This window comes from Lissotriton vulgaris, chromosome 6, assembly GCF_964263255.1.
Source record: "Lissotriton vulgaris chromosome 6, aLisVul1.2, whole genome shotgun sequence".
In the NCBI taxonomy this organism is placed as follows: domain Eukaryota; kingdom Metazoa; phylum Chordata; class Amphibia; order Caudata; family Salamandridae; genus Lissotriton; species Lissotriton vulgaris.
Genome location: NC_141694.1, coordinates 729,465,485 through 729,484,936, shown reverse-complemented (window position 1 = coordinate 729,484,936; position 19,452 = coordinate 729,465,485). Strand labels below are relative to the sequence as shown.

Below are 19,452 nucleotides of genomic sequence, written 5' to 3'. Positions count from 1 at the left end.
AGTAAAAGAAGTCTAAATGAACTGTGTGTATGCTTTCTGCAGCCCGTTGTGTTGTGATAAAAGCATACTCAAGTCATCCACTCTAAGCCTTGTAAATGTTTGCTATTTTGTGGAGTTTTATAGCATTGTCTTTCTGAAACATTCCTCTGAAATGATTAATTTGTAAGTAATACCATGTAAACAATATTTTGTTGGAGTTCAACAATTGAGAAATTACTTCATCGCCATCTTTATAACAAATATGAATACCTGGATGAAACTTTGACTCTTGTTAAATACACACAGGACTTCAGATGAATATTTATCTCTCCTCGCTTTACCTAGAATAGTGAAAGAAGGTGAACAAGTAACTATCTCACTCCTTCCAATGTGCCCTGATCTTTGTACATATCGTTTACGTCCTATTGTAATCAAATCGCCCGGTGATTCTGGAACTGTATTGACACTTGTATATATTCACAGCTTTGTCCTACGTCTGTCATTTCCCTAACCCCCATCCTTGTATTCTGCCCACGCCGTCCAGTACTTGGATCTGGACCATTTATTGTCTATATCTCTTCCTTGTGCCCCTTTGCACTCAAGTCATTGCTGATTTTGGAACTGTATTGACTACTGTATATATGTTCAAGTTCAAGAATTTATATAGCGCACTACTCACCCAGAGGGTCTCCAGGCGTTGGGGAGGGGGTTCATTATTTATCGAATAGCCAGGTTTTAAGTTCTTTTCTGAAGGAGATGTGGTTCTGTGTAAGGCGGAGGTGAGTGGGGAGTGAGTTCCAGGTCTTGGCCGCCAAGTAGGAGAAGGATCTACCTCCCATGGTGGATCTTTGGATATGCGGAACTGCGGCGAGGCCTTGATTGGATGATCTTAGTTGGCGGGTGGGTGTGTAGAAGGATAGTCGAGTGTTGAGGCATTCGGGCCCTAGTTTGTAGAGGGCCTTGTGTGCGTGGGTGAGGAGACGGAATGTTATTCTCTTCTTGACGGGAAGCCAGTAGAGGTCTTTCAGGTGGCCGGTAATGTGATCTTGGCGAGGGATGTCCAAAATGAGTCTCGCTGATGCGTTTTGGATCCAGTGGAAGATTTTTTTGAGCATACGAAGTACGTTGAAGCAGGAGGATGAGACGGCGTTGACTTGATTGGTCATCGAGAGTGAAGAGTCTAGGATGAAGCCAAGGTTACGTGCGTGGTCCGTGGGTATGGGTGCTGGGCCCAGATCCGAAGGCCACCATGAGTCGTCCCAGGCAGAGGGGGTTGATCATAGGATAAGCACTTCCGTTTTGTCTGAGTTAAGTTTAAGGCAGCTGTCTTTCATCCATATGGCTACTTCTTTCATGCCTTTGTGAAGATTGGTTTTGGCGGTGTTGGGGTCTTTGGTGAGGGAAAGGATCAGTTGGGTGTCGTCAGCGTAGGAGATGATGTTTAGGTTGTGTTGACGCGCGATGGAAGCGAGTGGACTCATGTAAACGTTGAAGAGGGTGGGACTGAGTGATGATCCTTGTGGTACACCGCAGATGACTTCGGTGGCCTCTGATTTGAAGGGGGGAAGTCGGACTCTGAGTTCTCCCAGCTAGGAACGAGATGATCCAGTCCAAGGCTTTTCCTTTTATGCCGATGTTGCTGAGGCGTTGTATGAGTGTGCTGTGAGAAACAGTGTCGAAGGCGGCGGAGAGGTTGAGTAGAATGAGGGCCACTGTTTCTCCGTTGTCCAGTAGTGTTCGGATGTCATCTGTTGCTGCGATGAGGGCGGTCAGTGCTGTGTTTGGCTCGAAAGCCGGACTGTGAGGGATCAAGGGAGTTGTTGGATTCGAGGAAGGCGGCGAGTTGGCTATTGACGGCTTTCTCAATGACTTTGGCCGGGAATGGGAGGAGGGATATGGGGCAGTAGTTTTTAAGTTCAGAGGGGTCTGCTGTGGGTTTCTTCAGGAGGGCGCTGACTTCGGCATGTTTCCAGCTTTCTGGGAAGGTGGCAGAGATGAAGGAGCAGTTGATGACATCACGGAGATGGGGTGCGATGATGGAGTCTGCTTTGTTGAAGATGTGGTGGGGACATGGGTCGGTTGGCGAGCCAGAGTGGATGGAATTCATGAGGCGGATGGTGTCTTCAGTGGTGATTGGGTTCCAGGTGCTGAGGTTGTTAGAGGGCGGTTTAGGTTCTGAGGGGGGTGGAGAGGATTGTTTGTTGGAACTGTTTTCGAAGCTGTTATGTATGTCGGCAATTTTGTTGTAGAAGGAGGAGGATAACGAATCGCAGAGGTCTTGGGAGGGAGTGATGTCGTTTGAGGCTGCGGTGGGGTTGGCGAATTCCTTGACAATGTTGAATAGTTCCTTGCTGTTATGGGCGTTGTTGTCGAGTCGATTTTTGAGTGCTGATTTCTTGGTGGCTCGGATCAGCTGGTGGTGTTTGCGGGTGGCTGCCTTGAAGGTGGTCATGTTGTCGGTGGTTGGGTTTTTTCTCCATGTTTTCTCGAGAGTGCGGCATAGCTTTTTGGATTTCTTAAGGTCATCGTTGAACCAGGGGGCCTTTTTGCTGTCTTGTTTGGTGTGATGGTTTTTCAAGGGTGCTAATTCGTCAGCGCTGTGAGTGATCCATTGTTTGAGTTTGGTGGCGGCTTGGTTTGGGTCCGATGAGAGGGCGGGTGGGTTTTGGTTGAGCAATGTGAGGAGTTGGTCGGTGGTGATTTTGTTCCATTTTCTTCGGGGGATAGGTTGTGGGGGGTTGTGGGTCGAGGTGGTTTTGTAGCTGAAGTGAACACAACTGTGGTCCGTCCAGTGGAGAGCTGAGGTGCGATCGAAGGAGATGTGTTTGCTGGAGGTGAAGATTGGGTCGAGCGTATGTCCGGCTGCATGGGTGGGGGTGTCAACAAGTTGTTTGAGGCCGAGATTGGCCAGGTTGTCAAGAAGGGTGGTGGTGTTGCTGTCGTTTTTCTTGTCCAGGTGGAAGTTGAGGTCTCCTAATAGAATGTAGTTCTCGGAGGCGAGGGCATGTGGACTGATGAAGTCAGTGATGTCTTCGCTGAATTGTTTACGGGTTCCTGAGGCCTGTAGATGAGGGTGCCTCTGAGTGTGGTTCTAGGGTCAGTGTGGACCTGGAAGTGGAGGTGTTCGGCGGTTGTAAGGTTATCGTCGGAGCTGGTCGCGATTTTGATGGTGTTCTTATGGACGATGGCGATGCCTCCTCCAGTTTGGTTGGTGCGGACTTTTCGGATAATCTTGTAATTGTCCGGGATGGCTATGGCGATATCGGGTGTTGATGATGCGTTCATCCATGTTTCAGTCAGGAAGGCGACGTCCGGTGATGTAGTGTCGAGTAGATCCCAGAGTTCGGTGGCGTGTCTGTGGACCGAGCGGGTGTTACTTCAGGTGGTTAGAGTCGGAGCTGTGTTTGGTGTTAGTGGATGTGGTATGGGTCTTGATGCTGGTAAATTTGCAGGAGTGGCAGGCGAAGGGTCCATGGGTGAGTCCTGGGGCAGCTACGCAGCATAGAGGTGTGCGTCCGGGGTTAAGGGCTAGGAGGGTGGCGGCGTCATACGTTATGCTGGAGGAGTGCGCTTTGCGGGGGTCAGGGGGTCTGGCGCTGGGCGCGGTCCAGGCGCGGACGGGCGTAGATGGGCTTACCTTTGGCGCACCTTCGGCGCGCAAGGGGGCGCGACAGCTGCGCGTCAACGCTGCGCGCAAATTCATCTGTCATATGTGGATAGTGGAAGGGGAGGGGCGAGGGGGGTCAGCTGGGAGGCGGGAGCGGGGAGGAGACACTGGCCAGGGATCACAAACAACAAGATGGCAGAACGAAATGGAAAGCGAAAGAGGGGCACGGGATAGCGCTATGATCTGAGCACAGTCGGGCACAAATGCAGGCAGAGCGGGCAGTTTAAAATAAATAATACACGCAATTGAGCAAAGTACGATACTGCACTACACCAATATCCAGCAAATCAGCAATTCAGTAGAGAAGTAATCGCAAGCGCTACGATGCCAGGCGCTACGGGAGTCAAATAATGCAAAACAGGCTCAGCTACTAATTAGCACTGAGCGCAACGATACCAGGCTGCACGAAGGAGTGTGGCGCTGTGTATTCAGGAGTCAGGGAGCGACCGCTTCATTGGGAGCTATCCACGGCGTGTCCCACTAGTGACTTTTTCCTATACCCCATCCCATGCCTTCCTGTACGTAACATATCTTTCCTTGTAAAGCACTCTGATACCCTAACAGGTCATGTTCGCGCTATATAAAACTTCAAATAAATAAATAACATGTTCGAGGCATACGAGCTGCAGATTACACACTGAGCATTGATCGCCACCTAGTGTTGGGCCCGGATGTTTGCAGTTTGTTTTTGTCCTGAAAAGTTCTTAGGAAGTCACGAGATAGGGGACTCCTCCTTTGGACCACATTGCGCATGGGCATCGGCTCGCAACAGAGGTATTTAAAGATCCTGTCAGGGCTCGGGTCCTCAACCCTCGCATTGAGAAAAAATACAAAGCTGCTTCTACAGATCCAGTTTACATTAGAGGTCCAGCACCACTAGATTCTTTAGTTGTATCTAATGCACGTAAACGTGCTAATTCACAAACATCAGGTGAGGCCTCACCACCAGATAAGGAATCTAAACTCCTTGACGCCTCTGGTATGCGCACAGCGTCACAGGCAGCTAACATATGGTGGTGCATTGCCAATACTCAAGCGCTATTGGCAAGATATGACAGAGCACATTATGATGAACTAGAATCCATAATGCAGCATCTACCAGATAAATATAAAAACCGGGCCAATGAACTCATACAGGAAGGTAAAAATATCACTGATACTTCCATTCATTGTGCCCTAGATGCCGGAGATACTGCCTCAAGGGCAATTAATACTAGTGTCCTTCTGCGTAGGCATGCCTGGCTACGTATTTTAGGTTTAAAACCTGAAGTGCAAAATTCCATCCTCAATCAGCCATTTGATGAGAAATACCTATTTGGCCCTAATGTTGATGTATCTTTAGAGAAAATGAAAAAAGACACCAACACAGCTAAATCTATGGGAGCCTTGCAATTGCAAGCTCCCAGACGTTCTTTTCGTCGCTCATCATATAGAGTCAACACAAGAGGCTATGCCTCCGATAGCCCCTCCATTTCATATAAAACCCATGGCCAATCCACATTCACTAAGGGCTACCAAAGAGGGGGATATAAGGGTAACAACAACAAGGGCAGGGGCAAAGCCAACAACTCCCGCTCCGCCTCCACCCCTACCCAATGACTTTCCTCCCCTTCCCCCCACCATTCCACTCCTGTGGGGGGAAGACTACAACAATTCCTTCCTGCCTGGACCAACATGACATCAGACAGGTGGGTGCGACAAATTATTCAATCAGGTTACTGTCTAGAACTATCATCTACCCCCTAAACATACCACCCAGACAGCGTCCAATGTCACAAGAGCACCTATCACTGCTAAAGCAAGAAATAATATCCTTGCTAGAAAAAAGTGCAATAGAACCAGTTCCTCTGCACCAACAAAGCAAAGGAGTTTACTCCCTATACTTTCTTATCCCATAGAAGGACAGCTCTCAAAGGCCTCTTCTAGACCTCAGACCGCTAAACATATACATACAGTCAGACCATTTTCACATGGTCACACTTCAACAAGTCCTTCCTCTCCTGTTACAAAATGACTTCCTTGCTACTCTAGATCTCAAGGATGCATACTTCCACATTCCCATTCACAAAGCTCACAGGAAGTATCTCAGATTTGTAATAGACGGGCAGCACTATCAATTCAAAGTACTCCCATTCGGAGTCACAACAGCACCAAGGGAATTCACCAAATGCCTAGCAGTAGTGGCAGCACATTTACGAAGACAACACATCCACATCTTTCCATACCTCGACGACTGCCTCATAAAAGCCAGCTCATACAACCAGTGTGTGGAACACACACATGCCACCATCCAACTGCTCCACAACTTGGGGTTCACAATAAACCACACCAAGTCTCATCTGCAACCATCCAAAGTACAACAGTACCTCAGTGCCACAATAAACACCTCAACAGCGCTAGCTTATCCAATTCCAGTAAGGATAGCCAGCATGCAAGCTCTTCTCATAAAATTTCAGCCACAACACTCACTTCCAGCAAGAGTGTTCATGCATCTCATAGGAATGATGGCCTCTTGCATTTTCATATTGCCCCATGCAAGACTTCAAATGCGTCCTCTTCAAGAGTGCTTATCACTTCAATGGAACCAGGCTCACGGTCAATTAACAGACCTAGTGTTGGTAGACGGTCGGACTCCTCGCTCTCTGCAGTGGTGGAACACCAAAAACTTTTCCAAAGGGCGACCGTTCCTAGAGCCAGTTCCTCAAATAGTCTTGACAACGGACGCATTGCTCTCCGGCTGGGGAGCCCACCTACTGCAACACACCATGCAAGGCAGGTGAACACCACAACAAAAGTTACTCCATATCAATCACCTGGAGTTATTAGCTATATTCCTAGCACTGAAAGCTTCCCAAAAGCAAGTATCAAACAAAGCTGTGTTAGTCCACACGGACAACATGACAGCCATGTATTACATACAGAAACAGGGTGGAACACACTCCCTGCAACTCTCTATACTAGAAAAAAACACGTGGCGGTGGGCTATACCTCAAAACCTATTCCTTCTAGCCCAGCATGTTCCAGGAGTACAAAATACCATTGCAGATCTGTTAAGTCGTCAGACACAACAAACCCACGAGTGGGAACTTCATACGCAAGTTCTTCAACCATTCTTTCAGATGTGGGGACAACCTCAGATAGACCTCTTTGCCACCCACAAAAACGCCAAATGCCCAAGCTTCGTCACCAGATATCCACACCCACTGTCCAAAGCCAATGCGATATGGATGAATTGGGCAAACAGATTTGCGTTACCACTCATGCCACTAGTAGTACGCAAACTACAGCAGCATTCTCTGACCCTTATCCTAGTTGCCCCAACGTGGGCCGGACAGCTGTGGTACACCACACTGCTACAACTGTCTGTAGTACCGCACCAAAAATTATACCTGTCTCCACACCTTTTAACCGTGGTGAGATCAGGCACCCGGACCCAGCTCAGCTCAACCTTGCGATATGGCTCCTGAAATCCTAGAATTTGTATATCTTAACCTTCCTTCAGACTGCATAAATGTCATAAAAGAAGCCAGACGTCCACTAGAGCATGTTATGCAGCTAAGTGGAAACGCTTTGTAATATATTGTCACAACAACATTAATCCCCTAGACGTGTCTATTCAACACATCATAGGATACTTACTGCACCTCCAAAGATGTATTTTAGCCTACACGTCTATTAGACTGCATCTTGCTGCAATAGCAGCATATCTGCAAAACAGACAGCATCTATCTCTGTTCAGAGTGCCTGCTATTAAAGCCTTTATGGAAGGCCTTAAGAGAATAATTCCCCCCTGAGTACCACCTTCACCTATGTGGAATTTAGACATTGTTCTCACACGGCTAATGGGACCTCCCTTCGAACCCTTACATAAATGTGAACTATAATTTTTAACATGGAAGGTTGCGTTCCTAGTAGCTATTACTTCTCTGCGGAGAGTTAGGGAACTACAAGCACTAACCATTCAAGAACCTTTCTTGCAAATGCATCATAATAAGGTCATTCTCTGTACTAATCCGAAATTCCTGCCCAAAGTCATTTCTCCCTTCCACCTCAATCAATCTGTGGAACTTCCCGTTTTCTTCTCGCAGCCACAGATAGTAGCAGAAAGAGCTCTTCATACCCTAGATGTCAAAAGAGCACTGCTATACTACATCTAGAGAGCACAACTCTTTTGTAACACAAAGTAACTTTTTGTGTCTTTCTCACCACCACAAAAGGGTAATCCCATATCAAAATCTGAGATAGCTAGATGGATTGTCAAATGCATACAGATTTGCTACCACAAAGCTAAACATACGTTATCTGTTCCTCCTAAAGCCCACTCTGCATGGAAAATAGGGGCTTCAATAGCATTTTTAGGGAACATTCCACTAGATGACATCTGCAGAGCAGTTACATGGTCTACACTGCACACATTCACAAAACACTATTGTGTAGATGTGCAAACCAAACAACAAGCTAATGTGGGCCAGGCTGTTCTCAAAACATTATTTCAAACTACTGCAACAGATAGGGGTGGTCGCCGCTAAGAGTGGGTACTGCTATACAATCTATGCACAGTGTGTAATCTGAAGCTCATATGCCTTGAACAGAAAATGCTACTTACCAGTATGCATCTGTTCTTGGCCTGTAGAGCTGCAGAATTACACACGCCCACCCGCCTCCCCAGCTACCCTTGTCTGTTCCAGTATTATCTTAATTAGATACAGCTTACATGGACATCCTTCCTTTTCTTGCAAAGCTCCATCATTTCCCTAATGGCGAAAAACAATCTGAGGATGGAGCCTATGCCCATGCACAATGTGGTCCAAAGGAGGAGTCACCTATCTCGTGACTTCCAAAGAACTTTTCAGGACAAAAACAAACTGCAAACATCCGGGCCCAACTCTAGGTGGCTATCTATGCACAGTGTTTAACTCTGCAGCTCTACATGCCAAGAATGGATGCATACTGGTAAGTAGCTTTTTCCTTATTGTGGTTTCTTTCAAACTAAAATGTACAGTGTGCCAGGAAGCCACTGAAAATGATTTTGATATGTACAGAGGACCTCATGGGTTCTTTCTAATCAGGTTCCTAGTTCTCTATTTATATGCCTCGTTATGAGTGGTAAATTCCTTGCCCACTTTCCATAATGTGTAATTCATATAAAAACCATGTCTTTGGGGCTGCCAAGAGTGAGGCTGCATGATGGTGAGAGTCTAAAGTGCGTACAGCTGTTGTTGCCTGCAGTGACCGTAGGCCCTGCTCCTTGACCTACGAGCACGGCAGGGTGGATGCTGGAAGGTGAATGGAACCTCGGACACATCCATTCTGCTAAATATAGTGTGTGTTTTGTGGGGGTTCTCTTCAGGTGGATGCAGTGGGCAATACTTTCTGAACCATGTATTGTAGGAAGCTGGCTCTGTATATACCATACCAAAGAAAGGTAAAGTGTGCACAGAGTCCAGTGGAACCCCAAAAGTAGGCAGAGGTAAAAGTAGATAATACCTTACACTCTATTTGTGGTGGTGTGGGTGAGCGGTAAGGCTTTTATCAGAGTGCAGTGTTAAGGATTTATTGTACACAGGTAAGAAATTATGTCACATTCTCAAAGACTGAACTCAGACCAATTAGTTTGCACTGAAAAAATGTTTGAGGCATGTGGGCTGCTGAATTCATATCTGTGCATAGATCGCCGCCGAGTGTTGGGTCCGGATGATTGCACCTTGTTGTCCTGGAAGAGTCTTCGAAGTATCACGAGATAGGTGACTCCTCCCCTGGACTACAGTGCGCATGGGCATCTTCTCCATCCTCAGATTGTTTTTTTCCGCCATTGGGTTTGGATGTTATTCCTATACTCCAACTTCGGAATCAAAAATAAACTTATCTAGAGGCAAAAAGGCCTTCGACTTTGACAGTATTGTTCTTGCTCGGTACTTCTTGACTCGATCAAGCTTTCCATCTCGACTCGGTCGTTGACGCGGGCCGTTGTGCCTTTTCGACGCCACGTGGGCCTGCTGTCGATGGAAAGGAGCCCGTTCAAAAGGTGCCCACAATTCCACTTCAAGTTCCCGCATACTGACAAACACACAGTATGCAACAAGTGCCTATCACCAGACCACAAGGAAGAAACCTTCCCAGCCTGTGCCCAATTCCGTTCGAAGAAAACCATCCGGATTCGACGGGCCGCTAGGCAAGAGATGCAGCGACAGGCACCTGAACCTGACAACATCTTTGAGGATGAACAAGATCTTCCAGAAGCGCAAGATTCGGATCTAGAGATCGTCACAGTCAAGGACTACTCGGACTTTGATGACGAAATCCCACCGGGGCAAATCGTGAGTACAGTGCCCCCGACACCAATTACCCCGTTACCCAAGGCTCCGGTCAAGGCATCGCCTAAAGGCCTTAGCCAAGATCCAAAACATCATTCGGCAGCCCAGCCATCCGGCTCGGCTCCAAAAACAAAAATTAAGCCTTCAGAGACCCCAGGTCCAAGTAACGTCATCCCAAAGAAGGTTCCAGAACCTAAGAAGGTCGTCGACCCGAAGGGCGTCTAAGCAAAGAAGGCCGTACAGCCTAAAGGCGTCGACCCGAAGAAGGCCATCGAGCCAAAGGGCGCCAAACCAAAGAAGGCCGTTGCGCCAAGAAGCGCCGAACCAAAGAAGGCCGTTGAGCCAAAGAAGGCCGCTGACCCGAAGGCCACCGAACCAAAGAAGGCCGTCGACCCAAAGAAGACCGCGGTGCCGAAAAACGTCGAATTGAAGAAGGTCGTCGACACGAAAGGAGTCGTGCCGAAGCCTGTGGTCCAGCCAGAGAAGGTTATCGAACCAAAGAAAGGCTTCGAACCAAGAACAAGTGCTCCTAAAACACCAGTCGATCCGAAAAAAGTCATCGACTCGACAAAAGACAGTCAACCTAAAAACCTGTCGAGCACAAAAAGCGTGTCGAACCTAAAGATCCGGTCGATCCGCAATCAATCGTCGACCCAAATAAAGAGGCCGAGCCGAGAAAGAGCAATAAGGCTCCGAAAGTCATCGAACCAAATAAGGTTCTCGACCCAAAGGCAATAGTCGATCCAACTAAGCCAAAGAAGTCAAAGACACAGCCACGGACAGTGGAAAAAGAACTCTTCCATCCAAATCCATCAGACGATCAGGCAAAAATGTATATAAACCCTGAGACTGGTAAAGTCACAATCCTACACAGGAAAAAAAGGCCATTTGACACGGACTCTCATTACCCCATTCCTCTAAAGAAAAAGAAGGATTTTGGGACTTCTCCCTCCAGACCCTTCATTCCTTTCAATCCTACTATGCCTACTACGCCTTTTGCTCCTTACTCTCCTTCGCAATCTGGGGACAATGAGGGTGACACAGAGGAAGATCCTCAACATGATTATGACTATCCAGAGGATCCTAGCCCTCAAGATGAAACATGGGGTGAACCTACTGATCCATATGACACGCATCCCATCCCCGACACCTCCTCATACCCAACAAAGCCGTCACCTACTGACGACACCATTGTCTTCAACCAGCTAATAGATAGGGCAGCGCAGTACCACAACGTAGACATGCACAATGACCCTATAGACGAAGATTTTTTATTTGATACATTTCCTACTTCAGAAAAAAATGTAAGAACACTTCCTACGTTAAAAGGGGTATTAAAACATGCGCCAGATATCTTTAAAGATACAGCCAGGGCACGCGTAATCAATCCCAGGATTGAAAAGAAATATAGAGCAGCCCCTACAGACCCTACTTCTATCAGAGGTCAGTTACCATTAGACTCACTAGTAGTGGCTAATGCACGCAAAAGGGCCAACTCACAGACAACAGGAGAAGCTTCACCTCCTGATAGAGTCCAAAATACGAGAGGCCTCGGGTAAAAGGGTAGCATCACAGGCTTCCAATTCATAGAGAATAGCAAATACACAAGCTCTGCTAGCTCGTTACGACAGAGCACACTATGACCAGCTTGAAAGTTTAATGCAACACCTGCCTGAGCCTTTCAAAGCCCAAGCTAATGACCTCATACAGGAGGGGAAATTTATTACAAATGCCTCCATTAAATGTGCGCTTGACGCAGCTGACACTTCAGCCGGGTCCATTAACACTAGCGTCTTACTACGAAGACATGCATGGCTACGTATTTCTGGCTTTAAGAACGAGGTGCAATCCACCATTATTAGCCAACCAATCAATCAAGACTTCCTTTTCGGCCCTGCAGTCGACACCGTTTTAGACAAAATGGAAAAAGACACAGAAACTGCTAAATCAATGGGCGCATTGCAGTTTCAACAACACAGTGGTTCCGTTTGACGCGCCTCATACAGAGGAGCTACACGGGGCAATACTTCACAAACCTCATCGACAGACAAAAGCAACACCCAATGTTCCTTTAACAAGAACTCCAACAGAGGAGGTTATAGGGGCAACAATAATAAGGGAAGAGGACGTGGAGGCAATAACACCAGAGCCTCCACTGCTGCAAAATAGTGACTTCATCACACTACCTCCAGACCATTTAACACCGGTCGGAGGCAGTATCCAACAATTCCTACCAGTCTGGAACGCAATTACCACAGACAGGTGGGTGAGACAAATTATCCAGTATGGTTATTGCCTAGAACTCACTTCTACTCCACCCAACATACCACCCAGACACCGTCCAATGTCCAAAGAACACATCACCCTGCTACAACAAGAGGTGAAATGCATGCTGGAAAAGGGGGCCATAGAGCCAGTCCCTTTCCAACACCAAGGGACAGGAGTATACTCACTATACTTCCTTATTCCCAAAAAGGACGGTTCCCTCAGACCAATATTGGCCCTCAGACCCCTAAATCAATACATACTGTCGGAGCACTTCCACATGATCACACTACAGCACGTGCTCCCGTTGCTCCAGCAAGGAGGCTTCCTAGCAACATTGGACCTCAAGGATGCGTATTTTCACAAACCCATCCTTCCAGCTGACAGAAAATATCTCAGGTTCACAATAGAAGGTCAACACTACCAATTCAAGGTTCTCCCCTTCGGGGTAACCACGGCTCCAAGAGTGTTTAAAAAATGCTTAGCGACAGTAGCTGCACATCTCGGGAGACAACACATCCACATGTTTCCATACCTAGATGATTGGCTGATACAAGCAAAATCGTACAAACAGTGTCTAAGAGACATGTCTCAGACACTTCAGCTGCTACACAGCTTAGGTTTTTCAATAAACTACCCAAAATCCCACCTACAACCATCCCACACCCAACAATATCTGGAAGCTACAATAGATACCTTTGTGGCAAAGGCATATCCAAACTCGGCAAGGATAGCCAGCATGCAGATGCGCATTCGCAAATTTCTGCCACAACACACTTTGACACCTCGAGTCTTCATGCAGCTCATAGGCATGATGGCCTCTTGCATATTCATTGTCCCCCATGCCCGACTTCAAATGTGTCCACTGCAAGAGTGCCTTGCAACACAATGGAACCAAGCTCAAGGACTAATAAAAGACCTAGTGTTGGTAGACAGTCGCGCTTACAACTCTCTGCAGTGGTGGAACCCACTAAACCTTTCCAAGGGGCGACTGTTCCAAGAGCCAGTTCCACAACTAGTACTAACGGCGGACACATCACTGACAGGTTGGGGAGCCCACCTACTTCAATACACAGTACAGGGGCTCTGAACAATCAAACAAAAGAAACTGCGTATCAACAAAATAGAGTTGCTAGCAATATTCCTAGCCCTGAAAGCATTCCAGAAAACAAAACTGTGTTGATCCGGACGGACAACGTAACAGCCATGTACTATATCCAGAAACAGGGAGGAACACACTCCACAGCTGTCCCATTTGGCACAGAGCATATGGAAGTGGGCAATTCCCAAAAACATATTTCTCCTGGCAGAACACCTCCCAGGACAAAGACAATCAAATAGCGGATCTGCTCAGCAGACACAGCCAACAACTACACGAATGGGAGATTCACCCCCAAGTTCTCCAGCCATTCTTCAAAAAGTGGGGTCACCCAGAGATAGACCTGTTTGCCACAAAAGAAAACTCAAAATGCCAGTACTTTGCCGCCAGGTTCCCACATCTGTTGTCACAGGGCAATGCGATATGGATGAACTGGTCAGGCAGATTTGGGTACGCTTTTCCCCCAGCACCACTGATTCCGCTGGTGGCACGCAAACTACGACAACAGTCACTCACAATGATCCTAGTTGCTCCCACCTGGGCGAGACAGCCATGGTACACAACATTCCTGGAGCTTTCAGTAGTTCCTCATCAAAGGCTACGCCTCGCACCCCATCTTCTAACTCAAAACCATGGAGAAATCAGACACCCAGATCCCAATCAGATGCACCTAGCGATCTGGCTCCTGAAGTCTTAGAATTTGGATACCTTAACTTGCCTCCAGACTGCATGAATATCATTAAGGAGGCAAGGAGACCAACTACTAGAGCATGCTATGCAGCTAAATGGAAAAGGTTTGTTAGTTACTGCAACAATAACCAAATCAACCCATTAGGTGCTTCCACACAGAACATTATATGTTATATACTGCATCTTCAAAGATGCAACTTAGCATACTCTTCTATAAGTCTGCACCTCGCTGCTATAACAGCATATCTCCAAAACAGGCAACACCTTTCACTGTTTCGGGTACCAGCAATCAAGGCTTTTATGGAGGGTCTCAAAAGGGTGATTTCACCAAAACACCCACCTTCACCAGTCACCTAAATGTAGTACTCACCAGACTCATGGGACCTCCTTTCGAACCTCTACACTCATGCGAATTGCAATTCTTAACATGGAAGGTGGCATTCTTGATTGCCATTACTTCACTCAGGCGAGTTAGTGAACTACAAGCACTAACAATTCAAGAACCCTTCATGCAGATACATGCTAATAGGGTAGTACTTAGAACAAACCCTAAGTTCATGCCAAAGGTCATATCCACTTTCCATATTAATCAATCAATAGAACTACCAGTGTTCTTCCAAAATCCAGTCGGTAGCTGAAAGAGCCCTACACACACTAAATGTACAGAGAACTCTGCTTTATTATGTGGACATAACTAAATCATTCAGAAAAACAAAACAATTATTTGTTGCTTTTTCACCTCAAAATAAAGGAAATCCCATATCAAAGTCAGGAATAGCCAGATTGATAGTTAAATGCATTCAAATGTGTTATCAAAAAGCTAAACGCACGTTAACTGTCCCCCCAAGAGCACACTCTACACGCAAAATGGGGCATCCATGGCTTTCCTAGGGAATATTCCTCTTGCAGACATATGTAGAGCAGCCACATGGTCTACTATACACACTTTCACAAAACACTACTGTGTAGACGTACAAGCAAAGCAGCAAGCTGCTGTAGGCCAGGCTGTCCTCAAAACTCTCTTTCAAAGTGCTTCAGCTGGCACATGTAACCACCGCTAGAGGAGATACTGCTATACAGTCTATGCACAGATATGAATTCAGCAGCCCACATGCCTCGAACGGAATATGCTACCTACCAGTATGCTTCTGTTCTTGGCATGTAGGGCTGCTGACATTCACATCGCCCGCCCTCCTCCCCGGTGCCTGTTGCAGCTGCAGCTTTATCTTTTGCATGGCCATCTCTTACTTTACTATCTCCATCTCTGCCACAATGGCGAAAAACAATCTGAGGATGGAGAAGATGCCCATGCGCACTTAGTCCAGGGGAGGAGTCACCTATCTCGTGATACTACGAAGACTCTTCCAGGACAACAAGGTGCAATCATCCGGACCAACACTAGGCGGCGATCTATGCACATATATGAATGTCAGCAGCCCCACATGCCAAGAACAGATGCATACTGGTAAGTAGCATATTCCTATTTAGTTATATTTTATTTTCTAGACCCAAGCCAGAACTGGTATAGGCAAGTATAATAATACTTTGCAAGATTTATGCAGTAAATTACAATTGAATGCATACTCAATGCAGTTGGTTGATTTACAGGTAAGTCAACAGTCAAAATTACTTTTCAGTTACTTTGTAGATTACAGTGTACGTTACTTCGTGGATTACTTTTTAAGTTGCTTTTGCTACTCAATGTGATATGCCTAGATAACACAGTGGGACATTTCCTAGACAAAAGGTAAGTAATTCAGTTTTTACACATTTGCAGTTTTTAGGGTCTTCTTGCAAACCGACTCCACACTTAAAAGATTTTTCACAGAAAAGCAGGGAATGCAGTCCCATGGGAGAAAATAATGTGATCGGTCTACGGGTAAGTACTCGGTCTTAGGAGTTAGTTTCCTGGGGTTGGAAGCAGGGTCCCCCCGGGTCAAGGATGCACTCTCAAGCTCCCTCAGCGGCACTATGGCGGCCGGCTGCAGAGACCCAATGTTATCCAATGAGGGAAAGGGAGGCTCCAGTTGGTGGCTGCTCACGAACACGCCACAAGGTTGTGGGAGTAAAGCTCCTGGACTTAAGATCAGGGCAAAGGGGAGCTCTTTTAGCACACAAGGTGCACCCACAGCGGCTCAGGGGCAGGCGGGTGCAGGGTGCTGATTTGGCGTCAGGGTAAAGGGGGGGGCTCTTTTAGCACACAATGTGCACCCACAGCAGCACTGGGGCGGCCGGGTGCAGAGTGCTGATTTGGCATTGGGTGCCCAGTTCGTTTCAATGGGGATACTCTGGTTGCAACAAACACTGTAGGCTTGGGGATGAAGATCTTCTGGGGGCAACCACCGGTTGGAGAGGTAAGTTGCGATGTCTTGGGATACAGGCACACCGTGTGCTGGCCCACCCAAGGCTGTGGGACGTCTGATGCAAGGATGTCTTTTGGCGTCGAGTTTCTATTACTGGCTCCGGGATCCTCCAGAAAATGGCGGCAGGTGTCGGTTGGAGACTTGAGGCAGGTCAGGGATTACCAGATCCCAGGCCAGGATCGCCGGGGAGACTACCTTGTGGTGTTAGGCCACTCGAACTTGGGCTGTGGGCGTCAGGTGCAGAGTGGCGCAGACTCACAGATTTGGCCGGAGCCAGAGTTTGTGGGTGAGCAAATCTGGTGCTCACGGGGGACAAAGTCTGGTTTGGGAAGGCAGGGATCTTGGGGGCTGCTGGCTGCAGGAAAGACCAGGATTTTGATGACGTGGGTTGAGGTCGAGACAGGCCAGTAGGGCTGGGGCCAAGTCAGTTGGTGTCCTTGTCTTCTTCAGCACAGCCCTTCTTGTTTCTTCTTGTCTAAGGAGGCAAGATTTAGGGTTGCCCCTAAATACTACATTTAGGAGTGGTTACAGGTAGTTACAGGTCGGGCCAATGGGTCCCTTCCTTGGGGTGAGACAACCCCTATTATGCCACCCTCCAGTGGGAGGAGGGCAGAAAACTCACTCTAGTTGGCTTGGTGCCCCCATCTTCAAGATGGCAGGGACTGAGAGTTCTGCTTCACCTTGCCATCCCCACCTTAGGGGTGGGGTTGGCAAAGGTGGGCACACTTCTCCTAACTTGGCTTTCCTGCTGATTCTCCCACCTAAGGTGGGGGTCTGAACCGTGGGGGCCAGTTGCTGGTAGCTCACAAAGGCATCAAACCTTTGAAGCTTCCCCTTCATGGACCCTGCCCATCCTGATGGAAGAGGCTTGGCACCTCGTCCCAGGATGTGCTTTGTTTCAGGACCCAGATAGTGGCAGGCTCTCATTCCAGGGGTCCAGAAATATGTCTGGTGGTGGCAGCTGGCGAGCAGCCACTCAGCCAGAACACTAGACTTAGGGCATTTTTCAGGGGGCATCTCAAAGATGCCCTCTGTGTGCATATTTCATAAAATCCCACACTGGCATCAGAGTGGGTTTAATGGGCTGAGAAGCTTGATGCCAAACTTCCCAGTTTACAGTAAAGCCATTATGGTGCTGTGGAGTTCGAAATGACGAACTACCAGACCATATACTCTTTATGGCATTTACTGTAATTACAATGTCTAAGAATTGACTTAGACACTGTAGGGGTACAGGGCTCATGCTCCTGTACTCTCGCCTCTAGTAAAGTGCACCCAGCTAGAGGGATGTCTTACCTATGCCAGAGTAGTGGATTATAGGCATGGCACACAGGGATGTGTGTCATGTCGACTCTTGTTCTGCACCAAAACACGCAGCCTGCAATGGCAGTGTCTGTGGGTAAAGGTACAGGGCCTCTAAGGGTGGCACAATAAGTGCTGCAGCCCTTAGAGGACTTCCCTAGTCAAAGATCCCTTGGTGCCTATGGTACCTTGTTCAAGGGATTTACATGTCGCCAGAGAGTTTGCAATTGGGTTTTGCAACTGTACAGTTTATGGAAAGAACATAGGCCCTGGGTACCTGGTTGGCAGGAATCCAGGGCACACTCAGTCAAAGTACACCAACATTAGGCAAAACGTGGGGGGCAATTATGCAAAAACTGACACTTTTCTACATGTATTGAATGAGTCACAAACATAAACTGATTATACCAATGATTGCTGCAATGTATTCATATATTGCCTTATTATATTGTTAGTTGATGGCTGATTACAAAACATATTTTATATGATATGTATAGTTTATGTACATGCATATGATTTTATGGCAAGACAGGGGGCCAGCATCATGCATACAACTTTTATTTCCCAATTCTGAGCAGCAACTTTAAAAGTTCCAAAGTAGAACACAACTACATCACAAAGTAAAACAGAACTCTCAAGTCCATATAAAAGCCCATGACTCCTATGATCTTCCTCTTCTGTTTGCTGCTTCTAAGCAGATAAGTATTACTCTTGCCATTTCTGTTTTTCTTTTAATATTCAATGTTTACATTTGATTGTGTATTTCCATGATGAAATAGTTGGTATACATATATATACTTAATGTAGTATAGTATTATTAATAAACCCAATTTATGGGTTTGGGGCGTTTAGTTTTTGTGTAGGGTTAACTTTCCACTTATTCAAAGTTTTCTCTCTAAAGTAAAAAATAATATTAAATATTATTGATATGATTTTGACAGTGAGGGGATGTAAACCGTTAAAACTGATTAATCCTTACTTGAATGTCCTTTGTCTTGAGTGACATTTGCTGAGCTACGGCTATTCAGAGCGAAGAGCACTAGAACGCTTTACCACGATGCACAACCATGATGCATGAGTCTGACACCATAGCGTGTAAAACCTCCAAGCATGACTCAGTGTGTAGCGAGTCATGCTATTTTCTAAAGGCGATTCCCCTTGCCAGGCCTTTGGACGGCAGATTATACATCCCACAGTCACCTGTTCGTTGCCGGGGTACGTGTATTGCCGGCGGTTTACAAGACAGTAACGAGTACCAAACATTGCACATAATGAGATGTCAACTCTTTATGTGGTTTTGGTGTGAAATTTCCGTATTATCTTAATTGTTATAAGACAAAAAACATAAGGCAAGAAAAGATGACCAAACAGGAGTGTAGGAAGCCATCTCTGTATATACTATACCAAGGTAAGGTATAGTGTGCACAGAGTCCAGTGGATCCCCAGAAGTATAGCAGAGGCTAAATTAGATCATCACTAACAGCTCTATTTGTGGCAGTGTGGTCGAGCAGTTAGGCTTATCAGGAGGGTGTGTTAAGCATTTATTGTATTCTCTCAATCAAGACTGATGGCACACACCGAGAAGCTGAATCCAGACCAATTAGGTAAGTATAAAAAAGGTATACTTAGATTTTATTTGTAGAACCAAGCAGGACTTGGCACAGGCAAGTAGGATGTACTTTCAAATGCAAAATTGAATGGAATTGGAATAGTTATAGGTTTGTATTTGCTATAAAAACAGTTTAGAATACAGCGAAATTACTTTTGATTAAT

At 46.7% G+C, this 19,452-nt stretch overlaps 1 protein-coding gene across 6 annotated transcripts in view; it reads left to right on the top strand.

Moving 5' to 3' along the window:
• Positions 1-19,452, top strand: part of LOC147707917 (heat shock factor protein 2-like) — a 303,326-nt gene that overhangs the window by 174,781 nt on the left and 109,093 nt on the right. The gene's annotated exons all lie outside the window — the stretch shown is intronic.